This window comes from Chiloscyllium punctatum, chromosome 9 (assembly GCF_047496795.1).
Source record: "Chiloscyllium punctatum isolate Juve2018m chromosome 9, sChiPun1.3, whole genome shotgun sequence".
Classification (NCBI taxonomy): Eukaryota; Metazoa; Chordata; class Chondrichthyes; order Orectolobiformes; family Hemiscylliidae; genus Chiloscyllium; species Chiloscyllium punctatum.
This window is the reverse complement of record NC_092747.1, coordinates 88,831,160-88,850,348: the sequence shown is the minus strand read 5'-3', so window position 1 is coordinate 88,850,348 and position 19,189 is coordinate 88,831,160. Positions and strand designations below refer to the sequence as shown.

Genomic DNA, 19,189 nt, shown 5'->3' with positions numbered 1-19,189 from the left:
CTGACATCTACTTACTTCTTGAAAACACAAAATGGTGTCACAGCCAGACTCAAAAAACTAATGAAAAGTTAAGATGAAGGCTAACACAAAACTGTTGAAAATAATATCTTCTTAACCACCCAATCAACCTGTGCTGACACCTTCAAGACACTTGTACACTAAGATCCCTTTGTTCTTCAGTAGTCACTAGAAACCTACCATTCATTGTGTTATTCTACCCTTATCAGATGTCCCGACATACGTCACCTTGCACTGTATCAGGATTAAATTCCATCTGCCATTGCTCTGCTCAATTTACCAGCAAATCAAATCATATTATTGCCTGAGACCATCCTTTTCACTGTCAACAACACCACAACTTTTATGCAAACTTACTAATTCTTCTTTCTATATTCACATCCAAGTCATTAACATATACCACAAACAGCAAGGGTTCCAGTACTGAGTCTTATGGTACACTGCTGGCCACAGGTTTCTAATGACAAAAACAACCCTCCATCATCACACTGTGATGCCAATTTTGGAAACGGTTTGCCAACTTCCTTGGATTCCATGGACACTATCTATTGGAGAACCTTTCCACATGGGTCCTTGCCAAAGGCCTTACTGAAGTCCATGTGAACCATGTCCACAGCACTACGTATTCAGTCAACTTTTCCAAAAAACTCAATTAAGTTAGTCAGACTGGATCTCTCTCTAGCAAATCAGTGCTAGTTATTCCTGATCAATTCCTGCCTTTCCAAAGATTGATTCATTCCATTGCTCCGAATTAGATCTATCATTTAGGAAAAAACAAAATGCGAGATGATAGTGGCAAAGCAGGGAAGTGGACAAGTTGGTATCACTTTCAGACAGCTCGCACGGGTACGATGGCAAAATTGCTTCAGTCTGTTTTGCATGATACCATCTAACCAGCTGAGTATTTTCAGGATTTTATGGTTTTCTTTCAGATTTCCAGGATGGATCATTTTTTGCTTTTGTTTTTAAAAATCAAAATTAATAGCATATACAAGACGTAATCCTTATCTTCAGGCAGCTGTCTGTCCCTGGTTTGTTGTTGCAGGGTCAAAGAGCAAATGGGACATAAAGTATGACCAATTACAATGGTATCATGATAGTTGCCTTGAAAAATAAACAACAGACTGATCACACACAGACTGACTGTAGATTAAATAGATGTTCTTGGAGACAGAGAGCTTTGTTACATGGCAATGTGTGTTCAGGCAATCATGACCTGAAGTTGAAGCAAGCAGTGATCTACACATACCCAAGGGCCCTATCCTGCTGTTGCCCATGGTGAACTCACTTGCCTTTGCAAACATTACATCAGTCACCTACTAAAGGCAAGCATGAATTATAGACTGACTGATGTAAATGCTACCTCCTGTTGTTGCCTGGAAGCAGCTGGAGGCAATATTGTTGAAGGCTGCTATTATTTTGATTGTAGCAGACAATGTACAATGGCATTTGTTTGAAGCCCTTGCTTTAAAGGATGACTTTAGTTTGTGGTCAGCTGCCCTGGAAAAGTGTACATTCCATTCAGGCCCAAGTATTCTAATAGCAACAACCGCTATCAGATTGCTGCCCTCATAAAAGCTGTCAAACTCTGAATTCACAATCCACATTTTTGGTCCCAGGTTTCTAAACCAGACATTTCTGAGCAGACTTTTCAATCCAGCCAAATTTGTCTGGTACAAGAATGTCAAGGGAGATCAAGGCACATCCAGGTTTTACAATTACTCCCTAACTGTGGTAAGGGAAGAGTTTAAACATCTCACGGCCTTATTGTAAAGCTATGGAAAGACAGTAGTGAAGACGTAAGGGGTGAGGGAGGGTAGACTGACAGCTGGGTCAGGGAAGAGGGTGGCAGGTAGACAAGAGGGCTAGGGTGGCAAGTAGGTAAGGGGGTAGAATGGTATTATAGTGGGTGTCGGTTGAGGTGGGAAGACGTGGTTAGGATGGACCTAGTAGGAGGTGTGTGTTGTATTGTATGGGGTTGGGTTTGTGTCTTGGGAGAGAGATGGGTAGTGAGGTCAGGTCAAGTCATGGTCAGGTTAGAAGGAGTCAAAAGTGTTAGTAAGGAGAGTTGAGAGCTGATTGGGAAACCAAGTGCATTAGATTAGATTCCCTACAGTATATAAACACGCCATTTGGCCCAACAATTCCACACCAACAATCCGAAGAGTAACTCACCCAGACCAATTCCCCTACCCTGTGTTTATCCCTGACTAATGCATCGAACACACAATGGGCAATTTAGCATGAGCAAGTCACCTGATCTGTACACCTTTGGATTGTGGGAGGAAACCAGAGCACCCAGAGGAAACCCACGGAGAATGTGCAAATTCCACACAGACTGTTGTCGAGGCAGAAATCGAACCTGGATCCCTGGTGCTGTGAGGCTGCAGTGCAAACCACTGAGCCACCGTGCTGCCAGAGCAAGTTTTGAAGTCCTAATATGTTGAAGTCATAATAAGTTGAACTCAGAGTTGTGGACTTTCTTAAAACGTTTCTAATGAAAGGCAACTGCCTCACCAGAAGTTTAAACATGCCAGGTAATTCCCAACTAGTGTCATGGGACTTCCACCATGTCCCTGACGGGCAACTGTCAGATTTTGCTGCTTTGGTGACTTTCTTGTAATCTGAATATCTGGGATAAAGTTTGCTCTTGGAAGAGTTGGAGATTGGTGCCTCATTGCCTTTAAAACCTTTGTAAAAGGAAAAGAAGCATGTCCTTTCTCCTCTGTGTCATGATTCCATGTGGTCATTCCAGATATGTCCTTCTGCTGCTGCTACTGCAGAATTTCTTCCAACCACAATGCGATGGCCAAATAAATTCATCCTTCTCACTTAGCTGTTGAGCAATCACAGTACTAACTGGAATCACAGACCCCATCCAGTGCAGACTGGGGTCAAACACGGCTATGTCATTTCAGCAACCCGCTTTGTCATTAACCTGAAGCAAAACATCACCTCACCTCCAGCAATCACCCACAGAAATGGAGATAAACTATACAACAGACAGGAAATTGTTCAACTTGCACCACCTTCATTCCAAAACTATGAGCGCTCTAACCCCAGTCAGACAGCTTTAGGATGCAAATGATGTTTGTGAACATGTGCCCAGTCAGAAACTGGGTTGCCGGTTATTGTTAACACCTTCTCCCAAATGCTTGAAAAAAAAATTGAGCCTTTCACTTTGCATCCAGTTTCCACCACTCAATATTTTTAATCTCATTGATTAAGTTCAAGAGTGAGATACTGAAGAATGTGGACCATTTCCCATACCTTCCTTAAAAGTATCCTCTTGAGGAAGGCAGGCATAGATACAAAATTCATCAAGAAGCTTCCAACTCCAAACCAGCTCTAATGGGTGGGATGTATACTTTGTACACCTAACTCCTGGTTCCTGAAGAAAGTGCTCTATTTGGAACTCTGCCATTGCAGAATGTTCCCTGGATCACATCAGAATGCATATTAAGATTTCATCCTAACATTCCTGAAATTGTCAAATATCATTGCACATACAAAAATGAGTGGCTGACTTATGACTGACCCAAATGGAAAAGGCTCATTCAGGAAGGCACCGATCATGTCAATGGATCTTGTAACACCCACCTGTTACTGAGCTTCTGGCATGAACAACAACTGAAGGATACATCCCAAAACAGAGACAATGCACTTGTCTCATGCATATTCACAGTGTTCACAATAGCCTTCATCTCATATCATTCTAAGGGCCTTAATGTCTTCACAATATCTTTCGCTATGATCTTATGAATGCAACCTATGTTTCCTGTCGTGTTTTTAATAGCTACTTCAACTGAAGTGAAAGCAATTTACAGCAGTGCTCACATGGCTATAACAAGTCAAAAATGTTCAAGTGCACAAATGCATTTCTATAAATATCCTGCTTTTCACAAACAAAACAACATGCATTTGCAGTTTCAAGTTGCCTAATGTACATAGTCAATAAAAACAAACTCTGAAGAAAACTATGTGAATTTCAATCTGTTCCACTACATCTCTGCTCATGCATTTCACTCATAATTTACAAAGAGTTCCAGTCTTTAAATGTTGTTATTATTAATTCCAGTAAAAATTGCTTTTTCTTTTGTGACCCAACATATACTGCACATTCTTGGCAGTAAACTTGCATAGTAGTTAATAATTTGATGAGGAAAAAGGGAAGAATTTGGTGAGGTGGTTCATGAAAACAACAAATTATTTCAGCGTGTTCACATTTACTGGGCTGGCTCTCTATTCCAGCTTCCATCCTGTCAAGATCTCGGCCAAGTCTTTTCTTCCATCAGTGCATGACCCATGTTCTGGATCTTTTCAACTACATCCTTTCATTGTTCACCTTCAGGTTCATCTTGGGCAGTTGGGTGAGATTCTGACTACAGTCTGTGATGGCTTCTTACATCTTAATTCCACATCCATAGCTTAGTAGATCACTTACAATTCCTTCTACTCCATAAGATCACAGACTATATCATGCTATTTGTGTTGATAATCTCCTGGAACAGTGGAAATGCCGAATAACATGCACCACTATTTTTATCTCCCAAATGGAATTTAGAATGTAGTTGGATAATCATTGCTTTCATCCAGCCTTACTTGCTAAGAACTATCCTTTGCATGAAGAGTTGTAAAGTCTTTTGCTTCACAAGTTGTGGCAAGATCCTCAATCCTCCCATTGAATAGGGCTCTTTGTCCTTTTGGAATAAGTAATCATTCCATCATCGAGCCTTAACTTTACATTTGAGGGCTTTATTTTTGTTTAGCCAAATGACTCACATTTGCAAAGCTCATGATGTTGCAGAAAGCAGCAGTGTCTATATGACATTTCACATTTCTTTCTGCAGTCATTATTCTAGTATTCACAAACCATTTATCACTGATGATGCCAAGCTGAAGTGTAATATGGAGTAATGTGCAACAATCATCATCCGATATTTGTCCAGCAGACATTTTCATAAGCTTTCCAAATATAAACATGCAAAATTATTCACTTTTGTGTCATTGTAGCCACATTAGACATGTTTTTTATCCGACTCAGAGTTTATTTCCTATACACTGGCTTTGAACTTCTGGCTAGTCCTTCTGCAAATAATTTGTTTCTTTTTTTTCACTACATTATTCTTGTTAGGTCTGGACTATCTTTCAGCACAATGCAAACTCCTGTTTATTTATCTATTAATGTTCTCTAACTGATGACAGGCCATCTCAGACCTTGAGTATATGTCGATATTTTTCTTGAAAATAAGTTTCTCATCTCTCAGCAGACATGCTCTCATTATGGGATCTCACAGTGATTCAAATGATGTCTTCAAGGCCTTCATAATTTCTCCAGTTTCTCATGCTCCTGAGTTATCAGGTTCAATATGGTTTGCTCTGCTCATTTGCCAATATGAAGACCAGATTTGCTACTCCTTTTTGTTCAGGCTGTTTAATTAGTTTGGGTAGTTAATTTATAATTTTGCCATCAAGACTAGAAGAAATTCCAATGCTGTCTTACGTCACCTTTCATTTTAATAATACCAGTGATTAGAAAACTCACAGTGTTAGAAGTTACAGATTGCAGTATTCATTATTGCTTGCTCTTTTGTTACAGTAAATAGATTTCTCACTGCTTTGAAAATTTACATAATTTCAGAAGCATCTTTCTGATACAATGTTTCCAATATTGTTTTTAATGGCACCACTTCAAGCAAAAGCAAATTATAACAGAGGTGACACAATGTACGGGAAACCACAAGTGTATAGTGTCCTTTCAAATTCATTTTTCCAAACAATCTAAGCCTTCTCTGAAGATGCCATAATGTTGTTCAATGGCCTTGGGCAGTGTTGGACACCTTTACTCGATGAAAGTGTTTAAATTATTGATAGAGCATTAATTCTACTAAACTCAAGCTTAAGCCCAAAATATTCTGTTCCACAGATTGCTTAAAGAGGTTAAAACAGCTTGGCAGAAGTCTAGGTCTACAACCTTTTTGTTCCAAACCCTTTTTCATCTATGATTAATGGCCACTGTTGTGTTCCCTCTTCAAATTTCAGTCTCAAATTGAAGATATCTGTGACTGATGTGTGGTTTGGTGCAATATGTAATTTAGAGTGCTAAGTTGAACCACAGGAGTGCTGTCTTCCATTTCCTTGATGTGTGGCCTTTCTGCAAAAAATAAAAAGAAACTAGATGGCATTGGGTAAGGGCACTGGAATTACTTCACATGTTATTTCAGATGCTGTGTGTTGTAGCCAAGTTTAATTGAGCACATAAATCGTTGTACAAAATAACAAAAGAGGACAGCACAGAGTGCACTTTACCATGCCCTGATATCCCCTCAAAACTGTTGCACAAACTTTACTTTCACTACTGCATCTGCAGTTAAAAAGCAACAGGATTTACAGAAAGGCTACCAATGCTAATTTATACAGTGCTCAGTATGTAGTCCTGTTTATGTTCACATCGAACAAATTTTTAAAAAGAATTGATTAAAAAACGTACAAGTTTCTGGGGATTGACTCATTTTGTTATGGGATGAGACGCTCAGCATGACTGTAGCGTAATTATTGGCTCATTAGAGTGGTGCTGGAAAAGCACAGCCAGTCAGGCAGCCTCCGAGGTGCAGGAAAATCAACGTTTCGGGTAAAAGCCCTTAATCAGGAATTTCCAGCATCTGCAGTCCTCACTTTTGCCTAATTATTGGCTCATGGCGACAGGAGCCTGAAAGTAACAATGTAATGTTTAAATGTGTCAAGACTATTATACAACATCAGTAAGCATGGGCACTTATCTGAAATATTCTCATCAGCGTTTGCAAACTGATCTTTTCGATTTTGGTCAAGTGTGCGCCACATAAAACTAACTTTGATTACATTGACAAATTGAGTTCCAAACTCAAAAAGAATTGAATTATATTGGCTGTCACATACCTTCTAGATCTGGCTAGATCAGCTTTAGACATGTCCATAAATGCAATTCTAAACTCTGTGTTACCTGCTATTTATAAGGTTGAGATATTTGACTAATACCACTAAGGACTTTAATTCTTTGAGTGAGAATCCTGCGTGAGTCAAATTTATTGGTAGATCATGATGAAGAGAAAATTAGTGAGAATTAACAGAATGCAACCATTGGAGGTTTTTGGAGGAGTGTTGAATCAGTAAGTGAAGGGGGAACTTATCCACAATCCTTGCCATGAGTCATGAACCGCTCTGATAGAGATATTTACTTCTGCTGAGACATGAATGAAAAGACAAGGACTCAGTGGCATTTCACCCACCGATGTTGTTGGATTCCACACATGGAGGGCACACAAAGACTTTTCTGCAAGAGGTAGGGGTGCGATTACAATGGAAACAGGACTGTAGGAAGCTTGTTTTGCAGGGAAGATCAGAATTAAAAAAATAACAGGCTTAACGTCTTCTGAGTTGCTTATAAGTATCTATTTATTTGTCACTGGTTACAACTGCTGGCTGGTGCACCTTGCATTCTCTGCTGACTTGCACCTCATATGGCACTAGTGATATTTACACATTGGGACTTGCTGATCATAAGCAAGCTTGTGCCTGAAGCTCTGGAAAATCTCCCATACAGATACTAGTAAGTTGAAAAAGTGAGAAAGCAGGGAAGTAAATACATCACTAGAACTTCTGGGGCGCTGATGCCCTGTTTTGATCACAGGATGACCCTCATAATTGAGTCCAAAATGTTAGATTCATGCAAGTGAGAAGAATGTCAGTTTACAAGCTGACCATGCAGGATCTAATACCAATAGATAGATTAACCCTGAATAGATAATAAAATCTAGGAGAGTGGATTTGATTTTGGCTAGGATGCAACAGATCAGATATTGTTAGTGTTTTTGTATTAATATCATGTTGTATGAGCAACAAAGAAGGGCAATGAAATTAAATTATGGTTCTGAAGATATGTCAGTTCATCAATTGCAATTTTTACTTGGAAATACTCAAAGTGAGTACCATGAAGTATTTCTAAGCCAACTTTTCTGCTCTACAATTTGCTCAACCAATTTTCTTGCTTTCCATCATGTGGAACAATCCAAAATGGCATTGATTTTTTTCAACTGTGGGCTTCTTAGCTGTACATTCATAAATACTAAGTCACTGCTAGTAGAGCTGTCTGCTTTCAATTTTATTTTATGCACTCATAAAAGCTTATGACAGATGACTTTTGTAATTCAAAAAAATCCAATTCATTGAAGGTTAAAAGATGTCAGAAACACACTGTATATTCACTGTAAAACGTTCAAGTAAATGAAGCATAGGGCTACTTTTACAGTGGACAAAATAACAAAGAAAGCATGAATCATTATTACCAGGAGAAAATGCTGTATTTGCAGAAATGAAAAACATAGCTATCTACATATCTATACAAAAAAAGACACACAAAGATTATATTTTCAGCTCATTAGATTTTTTTTCAATGAGAGAATCAAATGAAGTGCTACACTTATACATTTCTATATGACAAGCTTGAAGGCCTGAGGTGTAATAGCTTTGCTCATTGCATCTAATGCAATCTGGGTAATTTAACTTGAGTTTTATAAATTGCCTAATTCCAGAACCAGCTGATTAAGGCACTATTGAGGATTATTTTACCTCAGGAGAGGTTAGAGACTTTGAACACATCTCATCAGCTCGGAATGACTTTGGAATTTTTGTATATTTGGCATTCTGCGTACAGACACTGGACGTCTAACAGCTTTTTGCAGGAAAAGACAGAGTTGGTCCTTCTCCTATCTTCAGTGGAGTCTTTTTATATGTGTCTTTCTAATAGAAGAGAAGCAGCAGCCATAAGTTATTGAGCTGGAAGGTCTGGCAGGCAGAATTTCATGAGGGTGCATGTTTTTATTGAATATGTTTCATTAATGGATGCTATACATCACTTGGTTGAAGCTAACAAGATAAACATAGATTGGGCATTGATTAGTTTCTAATATTGAATTATATAAGTCCAAATGGTCAGGGTTCAAATCCCACTTTGCATGGAGGTCTGTCATGTCATTTCTGATCAGGCTCTTTTAAAAAAATGTACTGAGTTGTGTATGCAAAGAAGATCCAACTTGTACATAATGGGAATGTTTATAGTTAACATATAACCTCTGTGGAGAGCAACAGTCCCTGCTGATGTTCCAGCCTTGCTGTATTCTTCACAAGCAGGTTTGGAGGTCCTCTAACATTGGTACCAGAGCATGATTACTGAAAGTTAAAAATCACACAACATCAGGTTAAAGTCCAACAGATTTAATTGGAAGCACTAGCTTTTGGAGCGCCGCTCACAACCACCTGATGAAGGAGCGGCGCTCTGAAAGCAAGTGCTTCCAATTGGGGCCAGTGACCATGTTCGAAGGTAAAGGGACAGCTGGAAAATGCGAAGCCTTCAGAAATGAGATAACAAGAATCCAGAGAAAGTATATTCCTGTCAGGGTGAAAGGGAAGGCTGGTAGGTATAGGGACTGCTGGATGACTAAAGAAATTGAGGGTTTGGTTCAGAAAAAGAAGGAAGCATATATCAGGTATAGACAGGATAGATCGAGTGAATCCTGAGAAGAGTATAAAGAAAGTAGGACTATACTGAAAAGGGAAATCAGGAGGGCAAAACGGGGACATGAGCTAGCTTTGACAAATAGAATTAAGGAGAATGCAAAGGGTTTTTACAAATATATTAAGGACAAAAGGGTAACTAGGGAGAGAATAGGGCCCCTCAAAGATCAGCAAGGCAGCCTTTGTGTGGAGCCACAGAAAATGGGGGAGATACTAAATTAATATTTTGCATCAGTATTTACTGTGGAAAAGGATATGGAAGATATAAACTGTAGTGAAATAGAATGGTGACATCTTGCAAAATGTCCAGATTACAAAGGAGGAAGTGCTGGATGTCTTAAAACAGTTAAAGGTGGATAAATCCTCAGGACCTGATCAGGTGTACCCGAGAATGCTGTGGAAAGCTAGAGAAGTGATTGCTGGACCTCTTGCTGAGATATTTGTATCATCAATAGTCACAGGTGAGGTGCTAGAAAACTGGAAGTTGGCAAACATGGTGCCACTGTTTAAGAAGGGCGGTAAAGACAAGCCAGGGAACTATAGACCAGTGAGCCTGACCTCGGTGGTGGGCAAGTTGTTGGAGGGAATCCTGAGGGACAGGATGTACATGTATTTGGAAAGGCAAGGACTGATTCGGGATAGTCAACATGGCTTTGTGCGTGGGAAATCATGTCTCACAAACTTGATTTAGTTTTTTGATGAAGTAACAAAGAAGATTGATGATGGCAGAGCAGTAGATGTGATCTATATGGACTTCAGTAAGGTGTTCGACAAGGTTCCCCTTGGGTGACTGATTAACAAGGTTAGATCTCATGGAATACAGGGAGAACTAGCCATTTGGATACAGAACTGGCTCAAAGGTAGAAGACAGACAGTGGTGGTGGAGGATTGTTTATCAGACTGGAGGCCTGTGACCAGTGGAGTGCCATAAGGATCGGTGCTGGGCCCTCTACTTTTTGTTATTTACATAAATGATTTGGATGCGAGCATAAGAGGTACAGTCAGTAAGTTTGCAGATGACATTAAAATTGGAGGTGTAGTGGACAGCGAAGAGGGTTACCTCAGATTACAACAGGATCTGGACCAGATGGGCCAATGGACTGAGAAGTGGCAGATGGAGTTTAATTCAGATAAATGCGAGGTGCTGCATTTTGGGAAAGCAAATCTCAGCAGGACTCATACACTTAATGGTAAGGTTCTAGGGAGTGTTGCTGAACAAAGAGACCTTGGAGTGTAGGTTCATAGCTCCTTGAAAGTGGAGTCACAGGTAGATAGGATAGCGAAGAAGGCGTTTGGTATGCTTTCTTTTATTGGTCAGAGTATTGAGTACAGGAGTTGGGAAGTCATGTTGAGGCTGTACAGGACATTGGTTAGGCCACTGTTGGAATAGTGTGTGCAATTCTGGTTTCCTTCCCATCGGAAAGATGTTGTGAAACATGAAAGGGTTGGGAAAAGATTTACAAGGATGTTGCCAGGGTTGGAGGATTTGAGCTATAGGGAGAGGCTGAACAGGCTGGGGCTGTTTTCCCTGGAGTGTCAGAGGCTGAGGAGTGACCTTATAGAGGTTTACAAATTTATAAGGGGCATGGATAGGATAAATAGACAAAGTCTTTTTCCTGAGGTCGGGGAGTCCAGAACTAGAGGGCATAGGTTTAGGGTGAGAGGGGAAAGATACAAAAGAGACCTAAGGGGCAACCTTTTTACGCAGAGGGTGGTACGTGTATGGAATGAGCTGCCAGAGGATGTGGTGGAGGCTGGTACAATTGCAACATTTAAGAGGCATTTAGATGGATATATGAACAGGAAGGGTTTGGAGGGATATGGGCCAGGTGTTGGCAGGTTGGACTAGATTGAGTTGGGATATCTGGTCGGCATGGACAGGTTGGACCGAAGGGTCTGTTTCCATGCTGTACGTCTCTATGACTCTATCTATTGGAAATATGTTTTTCATCATTTACTCACCAAAATGTTTATTCATTATGATGCATTGTTTAATTTTCTCTGAAAAGACACTCTTAAAAGCTTCTTTACAAGCATTTAGACTTCTATTTTAGTCTCCATCTTCTTTGCAGAGTTTTTGTGCCTCAGAAAATGTCCTATTGCTATGTAATAATTAGGCTTACACCCATTCTCTGTGACAAATAATATTTCCTTTGTAACTGAGCAGCTGTGCACCAGCAATGGTTGGTTGTGTGCCACATTGGGAACAAACAAGTATGCATCAATCTTAAACAGATAGTTCAATGCAACAGAACAGCCATGTACTTCAAAGAGTGGTTGGGGAGCACTGCATGGTATTGTAGTTGTTAATGATGAATGAACTAATCCAAAGGGTCAATTGATGTGTTTGAACAGGGTTGAATCTCAAAGAATTTACATTTTATTTGGAAATATTTTTGTTTGGACATTATTTGGAATATATTTTTCAATTTCAGAAGCTGCAAATTAGGAAGAATATGTTGCCTTTCAAGAGAACTATGCAGACTTACCAAAACTGGGAATAAAAAGCTTAGATTTTAAAGATTGGTTGCATAAATTTGGATATTTCATTTGTTTGATTTTGGGAGATAAGGAGAGATCTGTTTGAAACGGTGATGATAAAATGATTTGACATCTTGGACAAAGGTGCATACTTCTAAATGCAGCTAGACAATTATGGAGTGAAATCTGGAAGCACGTTTTTACCCAAAGCCTAGGGGTATGTTTTCTATTGAGAAGTTCAGGATTGAAACTGATATTTTTATGACATAAGTATATCAGGGATTATAGGTCAAGTATAGGTTTAGGCATCATTGGATGTAGTTCAGAAATGGAGAAAGCATGAGGACTTTGATGGCCTACCTCTATTCCAATGAAGATGACTAACTAGCAACAAGGATCCTTCACTGAGCTATGTGTTAGAAATAAATATGTTAGAAACTATAATTTCTTGATATCCAATAGTTTGAAGAAGAAGAAACCTTCTATGGAATAGTTCTGTCCTTTTTGGCTGGCCACACACAAGTCACAATAAGTGAGACATTTTCCCCAAAGTTAGAGTTCTCTCGAGGGCCATTAAGCCAACCAGTCAAAATCACTGCCAGATTAATCAGTCTGTTGATCTACTATTTTGCAGACACTTTGTCATCAATATATTAATTAGGAACATCTGCACTACAAGTATATGCAATTAGTTTGTACTCATATTTCCCAATATGCAACAATTACTATTTATTTAGCTTTTTCAGTATTCTTGATGATTTTTCATTTCCCCACAGCTGTTGTGATATTTAAATTAGGATGTCTTCCCTTGTCATGTGACTTTACTAGCTCTGACTGAGAAGTTTAACCATTTTATTCTTAAAGCAAATCTAAAGGAACATATTTTAGCAATGTAAAGAAAAGTGAGCTCTGTGCTCATGTCCTGCTTCAAGAATATATGCCCAAGAATATGCATTCATAATCTAGCCAAGCAGGTTGAGTAGAAAACTATATATCCCTGCAACATGCAGGCTGTAAGAAAGGGAGTGACTCCTGGTTAGCTAAGTACAGAAGGCTGTGGCATACCACTGCAGTATGTTCACATCTATAACTATAGACCAGAAGTCCAATGACATCCAACGCCCTTTCATGACTTGATCAGTAATTGGCCAGGTTAGATTTGTCCAGCTTTTGTGTACATGATATACCTGGGCAATTTTTTCACAATTCTGGCTTGATTTTGGTATTGTAGCTGTACTGGATCAACTTGAATAGAGATGCGACAAGTTTTTGAAGGACAGGTCTTCAGTATTATTACCAGAATATTGTAAGGGCCCAATAACGTTTGCAGCTTTCAGTTCCTTCAGCAGGCTTGTCATATCTTTTGGAGTTAAATGAATTTGTCAAATTTTAGCATCTGAGATACTGGAAACCACTGGAGGAAGGCGAGGTGGATCATTCTTTCTATAATTCTGTTTGAAGATTACTGGAAATTCTACAGTCTTATTTTTTACAGATATGCTGGATTTCCCTAACAGTGGCCTTGGGGATACCTTTAGGGCCTCCTGCTTTAATAAGTTGTTCAGTTGTCCATCATCATTCATAACTAGATGTTGCAAGAGTTTAAAATGTAAATCTGATCCAATGGCTTACCTTTGATTGTTACTTGCTGATAATGGTGTTTGGTACATTAGTTTTCCTAGAAGAAAAGTGAGGACTGCAGATGCTGGAGAGTCAGATTCGAAAACTTTGGTGTTGGAAAAGCACAGCAGGTCAGGCAGCATCTGAGAAGCAGCAGAGTCAATGTTTTAGACATAAGCCCTTCATCAGGAATGTCCCTGATGAGGGGTTTATGCCTGAAACATTGACTCTCCTGCTCCTCGGATGATGACTGACCTTCTGTGCTTTTCTAGTGCCACATTTTTTGACATTAGTATTCCTGCTTGGTAGACAAGCTAGGTTGTCATCTCTTTTTTAGCTGTACCTCTCCTGACATGTCCTCCTGCACCCTATTAATCCCTACCTTGATGGTAATGGTAAAGTGATGGATATGTCAGATCATAAGTTTGTAGGTTTTGCTGAAGTAAGGTTCTGCCACGGCTGATGGCCTGCAGCACATTCTAGATACCCAGCGTTGAGTTGACAATCTGTTCTAAATCCATCCAATTTAGCACATTTATACTTCCACACAATTAAATGGATGGTATTTTCAATGTGAAGATAAGATATAGTCTCTACAAGTACTGGGAGAAAGTGAGGACTGCAATTGCTGGAGATCAGAGTCAAGAGTGTGGTGCTGGAAAAGCACAGCAGGTCAGGCAGCATCCGAGGAGCAGGAGAATTGACAGTTCGGACATAAGCCCTTGAAGGGCCGATGAAGAACTTATCCCCAAAATGTTGATTTTCCTTCTACTTGGATGCTGCCTGAACTGCTGTGCTTTTCCAGCATCACACTCTCGACTCTCTGCAAGTACTCTTACTGATACTGAGGAAGGATTTCCTCATTCTGAGGAAGGATCACCAGACCCGAAGCATGAACTTTGATTTTTCTTCACTGATGCTGCCAGACCTGCTGACCTTTTCAAGCAACTTCTGATTGTTTTTCTTACTGATGACGTCGTGGACAGATACATCTGCAGCAGATAGATTAGTGAGGATAAGGTCAAATATGTTTTTCCCTCCTGTTGATTCCTTCACCCAACTGCCACGGACCCAGTCCAGCAGCTATGTCCTTTAGGACTTGACCAACTAGGCCAACAGTGCTGCTGCTCAGTCATCTTGGTGATCAACACTGAAGTCCCCAATCCAGATGACATTTTGTATCCTTGCCATTGTCTAACTTCCTCTAAACTAAGAGCTTAATTATCAGTGATGGGATGAAGTGTATGCTAAGCAGCTGGACATTTTCTTGTTTATGTTTGACCTGATGCCATGAGACTTCATGGAGTCTGGAGACAATATTGTAGACTCCAAGGTTAATCAGTATGTCACCTCCTCTCCAGGAATGGTGATGTTGTTGCTGGAGCATAGTCTATAAGTTACGATTCTTGAATATGACCATGTCAGGCTGCTGGTTGCCTAGTCAGTGAGGCAGTTTTTTAGATTAGATTACTTACAGTGTGGAAACAGGCCCTTCGGCCCAACAAGTCCACACCGACACGCAACCCACCCAGACCCATTCCCCTACATTTATCCCTTCACCTAACACTATGGGCAATTTAGCACGGCCAATTCACCTAACCTGCACATTTTTGGATTGTGGGAGGAAACCGGAGCACCTGGAGAAAACCCACGCAGACACAGGGAGACTGTCTGTGTGGAGTTTGCACAGTCGCCTGAGGCGGGAATTGAACCCGGGTCTCTAGCGCTAACCACTGTGCCACCGTGCCACCCAGTTTTGGCACGAGCCACCAAATGTTAGTAAGCATGACAGAGCCGAATTTGTTCTTGCTGTTTCCAACCTTTATGGCTTGATGTTTAGTAGTCTATTCAGTTTCATTTTTTGCCTTGAGAGTTTTTGTTTAGCAGTTTGCTTGAATGAGTGGCTTGTTAGTCATTTCCATAGAATCCATAGAATCCCTCCCATGTGAAGACAGGCCAATTGGTCCAATGAGTCCGTACTGTCCTTCCAAAGAGCATCCCACCTAGATTCATCCCCCTACCCTACCCTTGTAACCCTGCATTTCCACTGGCTAATGCACTTAACCTACACATCCCTGAACACTGTGGGTAATTTAGCATGGCCAATCCACCTAACTTGTACATCTTTGGACTTCAGATTTTCAAAGGAGAGTTAAGAGGCATTGCTCTATGCTTGGATTGACGTGTGCGCTGAACAAGGTAAGGACAGCAGATATCCTTCCCAAAAAGGCATTAGTAAAACATTAGTCAGTTTTACAAAAATCGTGGTTACATGGGCGTCAATCAGTTTTTAATCCCAGATTTATTATTTTAATTCAAATTTCATTATCTGACATTGTGGGAATTGAACCTGAGCATTACTTGGATGTTAGAATAACTAATCTAATGACAATATCGTTTTGTCATTGTCTTCCCCATTTTGGTATCCATTCAATTCTTACAAGGTAAACCAACGTAATGTTCAGTATAGGCACCAGAAACTAAAGGTCCTTGCCAACACTGTGGAACAAACAAAAAAAATTACAGGAACAAACAAAACTAAATATTTTATTGTAAAACAATAGGCTTCATTCAGAAAATATATTGATGTGTAACACAGCCAAGTAAAGCAAAGTGTTACCCATGCAAAGAGATAAAAGAGGTTGAACATTCTTCAGTAGAATATAATTTCTAAGTTTCCCTGGGGAAACTTGCTGAAACATTTGGCATGCAGACTTTATTTTGATGGGCATTTCACAAATTTCAATTTAGGCATGAGAGCACATTTTATAATCGAATCTGTATAATCTATGATCTAATCGCAAACCATGTTTTACAAAACATGGTTTACAACTTACAGAAGTTGTAACCCTGGTCCAGGGTTATTGTACGTAACATTTAATAATTGCTACAAGCAATTTTCAAACATAAGAGATACCAAATTATAGACAATCTATTACAGTGCATAACCAGAAATTCCTAACCTGGGTTGCACTGACTTCAATCTTATTTAAAAGCAAGGACAGGCTAAACAACCAAAAAAATCAAGGAAAAACAGTTATAGAGTCATAGAGATGTACAGTATGGAAACAGACCCATGGGTCCAACCCGTCCATGTCGACCAGATATCCCAACCCAATCTAGTCCCACCTTCCAGCACCCGGCCCTTATCCCTCCAAACCCTTCCTATTCATATACCCATCCAAATGCCTCTTAAATGTTGCACTTGTACCAGCCTCTACCACTTCCTCTGGCAGCCCATTCCATACACATACCACCATGTGTGTGAAAAAGTTGCCCCGTAGGTCTCTTTTATATCTTTCCCCTCTCACCCTAAACCTATGCCCTCTAGTTCTGAACTCCCCAACCCCAGGGAAAAGACTTTGCCTATTTACTCTATCCATGCCCCTCATAATGTTGTAAACCTCTATAAGGTCACCTCTCAGCCTCCGACGATATCCAGCAATACGTGAATTCAAACAGCAAAGGCAGTAACTGTGCAGGTTCTCTCTCTCTCATGCAATGACCTCACCATATGCTTCCTTTGTCTGTTCTTCTCCCTTTTAGAACTGCTGTTGTTTTGACTTGCAATGCAACAGGATATAAAACAGTAATTGCTGCTCCTGGAATTCGAGGAAATCATCTCCAGCATCTAAAATACCTCAAAAAAGGAGCAGCTGTTGTAGCCAGAAATCTTTCCCATCCTCCATCTTGGATTACCCAAAATTCTTTGACACCCAGTTAAAAAAGAAGTAACAGGCTCTGTAAGCTCATGATTAAAAGTGAACCAAAAGCAAGATCTCCTGTAAATCCTTTGGAATAAGAAATATGCTTCATGCCATCAATGAAATGAAAATCTCTGACTATATTAGCTGCATGAAAATGTTATCCACAATGCCATGGTAGCTCAGTGGTTAGCACAGCTGCCTTACAGTGCCAGGGACCAGGGTTTGATTCTACCCATGAGTGACTGTCTGTGTAGAGTTTCCACATTCTCCATTCTGTGTGGGTTTCCTCTGGGCTCTCTGGTTTCTTCCTACAGACCAAAGATGTGCCGGTTTGATGGACTGGCTATGCTAAATTGCCCATTGTGGCTAGGGATGTGCTAACTAGGTGTATTAGCCATGAGAAATGTGGGGTTGCAGGAAGAAGATGTGTCTGGTGGGATGTTGTTTGGAGGGTTGTTGTGGACTCGATGGGCTGAATGGTCTGGTTTCAAACTGTGGTAATTCCACTGCCAACACTAAAGACAATAGAGATTCCAAATGTCAAGAAGAAAGGCAAACAAAGAGCCAACAAATTTTTAAAAAGCCCACTCACAAGAATTGAAGCACTTGCATCTGAGAGGAGTCTTATTGTAGCAAATAGTTATGACAAATCCAAATCACATATTAGATGCAGAGGTGAGGAGGAAAGGACAAGTTCAAGCAGAATATTGAATCTCCTTACCTTCCAAAGCAGAATTCTTAACAAAACCATAATGGATATCACATTAAGGATCGAGGAATCTGGAGGTGAAACAATTCTGGAAGTGAACAAATTAGTTTCATCTTTCAGTCGATTATTGATGGTAAACCAAATTCCAAACTAGTCAACAAGTTGAAGTAATAAATTTACCTTCTTCAGCATAGATCTACAGGCAGCTATCTACAAATTGATGATGCATGCATACAATTACAGCGAATACTAAAAGATAAACAGTATCTAAACATTGAGGATATTGTAAAGTATAAGTGCCTGTTCTAATGGGGATAATGTGCTCCCCTCAGAAATACAATGCACTCCCATTCAGAAGAGACTGTAGACTATCAGGAAAAAGTCCAAGACCTTCTCCAAGGCAAATTATAGTTTTTCCAAACCTTAGAATAACACATCTGGGGAGATAAGCAAAATTGCCGAATTGATTGAATTTGTGTAACCCTGTATTGTCTTTTCGAACACATATTAGAATGTGTTTGTTGCGTCTTGAAGAGGAGTAATATCATCTGCTAAACTAAATTTCTGTGCATAAGAGTACTTATTTGTTTCAAATCCGACTTAGTATTCAGTTTAGAAGCAGACATATACGTCAATAATTGTTTTCTCCAGGATGTTCAATTTTGTGTTTGATTTGACTCATTTCTGAAATTGCATTTTCACGGCAATACTATTTCTTGACTTCCAAACATAATTAGGTATTTTATCTTCTTTAAAGACCTTTTTTTTTGGATTGATGGTTCTCCCAAAGCAATACTGAATGATTTTATGTGTTTTTTGTGATGTTAATGGAGGATACCTGTGCTTGTTCAGCTATAATGGAGGATTCTTGAACTTCACAGAGTGCAATGGACTTTCTTGAAAATATTTCTGTGTCAGACCAGAATTGTTCATTTCCTTGAAATTGCTCAACACTTATCTACTTTAAATGACCAGGTTCACAGTTTCCCTAGACCTCTTGGATCGTGCAAGTTCATTTCTTGGTCCTGTTAATTCATTCTTTTTCCAATAGCGCCTCAGAGTATCTCTGCACTATGGTGATAATGCCCAATCTGAGCTGCAA

General features: G+C 39.8%; 1 long non-coding RNA gene across 1 annotated transcript in view; it reads right to left on the bottom strand.

The window, feature by feature from the left end:
• LOC140481540 (uncharacterized) overlaps nucleotides 1-18,169 on the bottom strand; it is a 108,391-nt gene extending 90,222 nt beyond the window's left edge. The window contains exon 1 of the long non-coding RNA XR_011961549.1: nucleotides 18,100-18,169. This is a non-coding gene — a long non-coding RNA (uncharacterized lncRNA). The remainder of the gene's footprint in view (nucleotides 1-18,099) is intronic.
• Nucleotides 18,170-19,189: the final 1,020 nt, after the last annotated feature.